The 2,280-nt window shown below is 59.4% G+C and overlaps 1 pseudogene; it reads left to right on the plus strand.

Moving 5' to 3' along the window:
* The first annotated feature begins 756 nt into the window (after nt 1-756).
* On the plus strand, nt 757-1,455 carry LOC107301042 (annotated as a pseudogene).
* Nucleotides 1,456-2,280: the final 825 nt, after the last annotated feature.

Consider the following 2,280-nt stretch of genomic DNA (forward strand, 5'->3'; position numbering starts at 1 on the left):
GGGAACTTCTGGGGGATCCCAGAGGGAACCCGGAGGGGCGCAAAGCCTCGGAGGAGGCCACAGGGGGCTCTTTCCTGTTGGCTCCTTATTGAAGCAGAAGGGAAGGGAAAGGGGGGACGTGGTGTACTGGCGGCCGTGCAAAGTGGAGGGCTTGGGGTGGGTTGGGGGTGGGGGGAGGAGGAGGAGGAGGAGGATCTAAAGAACCGGCCGAGCGGGAGCTTCGCTGAGCCGCTTCGCCTGCCGGGGAGCTCGCCAGTCCGCTGGAGCTGGAAGGCGGCGCGATTGGATGCTGGGACCGGTCCGGGGAGCGCCTGCGTGAGTCCGGTCCGCAACCCCGGGGAAAGATTCAAGGGAAGCAAGCCGGCAAGAAGAAGAGGAGGAAGAGGAGGGGGAGAGCTGGGGCGGAAGGAGGGGGGGAAAAAAGAGGGAGCTGGCCTCGGCTCGGCTGCTTTGGTGTCAGCCCGTCCCGGTTCTCCTCTCCTCCGGAGGGATGGACGGCATCGCCGCCGCCGCCGCCTCCTGCCTTCTCCCCTCTCCCCCCCCGCCTCTGAGGAGGAGCCCGGGTGGAAAGTGAGGCTTCTTTCGTGATCCTTTCCCTTTCTCTGCCTCTCTCCACCCCCCCACCCTCCGCAGGCAGAATCGCCGTCCAAAGGAGCCACCATTCCCTCGCCTGACAAGGGAGACCTGTTGGCGCTCGTGGCCCGGTTCTGGCAGAGGAGGAAGCGTCTGGTCGCCGCCGTCGGGATCGCCCTGGCCATGGGCCTCGTCCTGCTCATCGCCCTTCCCCTCCTGCTGCAGGAGCCCTCCGCCGCCCGCGCTCACTACGAGATGATGGGCACCTGCCGCATGATCTGCGACCCCTACAGCGCCGGCAGCGTGGCCGCCGGGCCCTCCGGCCGTCCCGGGAGCACCGCCGCCCTGGAGGCCCTGCAGGAGCTGAGCGCCCATCCGCCCTCCCCCCTGCCGCCCTTCTTGCAGGGTCCCAAGGGGGATGCCGGCCGGCCGGGCAAGCCGGGGCCAAGGGGGGCTCCTGGGGAGCCGGGCCCACCGGGCCCGAGGGGTCCCCCTGGAGAGAGGGGGGATTCTGGGAAGCCTGGACTCCCGGGCCTGTCGATGTCCCGAATCGGACCTCCCGGAGCAGCGACTACAGTGGGAGTAGCCGGGTCGGGCGTGAGTGGTAGTAGCAGCCCGCCGCCGGGAGGCGAGGTAACCGGCGCGCTGAGCGCTGTCTTCAGCGGCCCCCGGATCGCCTTCTACGTGGGCCTGAAGAGCCCCCACGAGGGCTACGAAGTGCTCAAATTCGACGACGTGGTGACCAACTTGGGCAACCACTACGAGCCCAGCACGGGGAAGTTCACCTGCCAGGTGCGCGGCATCTACTTCTTCACCTACCACATCCTCATGCGCGGCGGTGACGGCACCAGCATGTGGGCAGACCTCTGCAAGAACGGGCAGGTGGGTGCAACCCTAGGCGGGCCTGTTGGGCCGGGGCGTGGCTCCGGGGTTGAGTCACCCCGTGCTAAAGGGGAGGCAGGTGAGGACAGATCCTCTGGCCTGGCAGAACCTGAGATCGGACACTTCTTGGGTTGGGGAAAAGGGGAAAAATTCAGCCGCGTGGAAATATGAAATCCGCTTTGGAGCTTCTTGGCCCAGGCACAGCAGAACCGGTTTTCAATCTTCGTTTCCATTCTAAAACATTTTTTTTAAAAAAAATACTTGAAAAGCTAGTCTGCAGGTGTGAAAAGGCTGTCAGAACTCTTGGTCTAAAAAGGGAATCCATAAGATTCCAAAAGTAGAAAATTTGGCCATTGTTGATGGGGAGTTTTTGACTCAAGAGTCACCAATGAACTGGAAGGTGGACCCAGATCTTGAGAATTCAAGAATGTGGCTCCTTCTAATTTGAAGATTAAGGTAGCTGAAAGGAGAGATCAACTTTCTTCCCTTATTTATCCTTCTGAATGGGTGACTTTATTTACAGGTGTCCCCACAGTCTTGCAGTTTTATCCAAGTGTTTTACTTATGTGTTAAATGTCACATGTAGTTAGATCCTCAAGAAATCATTTTTATGGTGCGTGTGTGTATGCAGCTGTTCTTGCTTCAAGTGAATAATTGAGTCCCTTCTTCCTGTTTTAAATGTCATCTTTGAAGGCCAAGTTTCCATTCTTTTCTTTAAATGTCAGGATCTCCTTCCAATGGAATGAGGAATACTACTTGGTGGGACAATTTCAGTTCAAGGAGAGCAAGTGCCTAACTCACTATCTAGGGGCTTCCTTCCAGAAT

Source organism: Protobothrops mucrosquamatus, unplaced genomic scaffold (genome assembly GCF_001527695.2).
Source record: "Protobothrops mucrosquamatus isolate PMUCROS unplaced genomic scaffold, P.Mucros_1.0 scaffold9707, whole genome shotgun sequence".
Lineage (NCBI taxonomy): Eukaryota > Metazoa > Chordata > Lepidosauria > Squamata > Viperidae > Protobothrops > Protobothrops mucrosquamatus.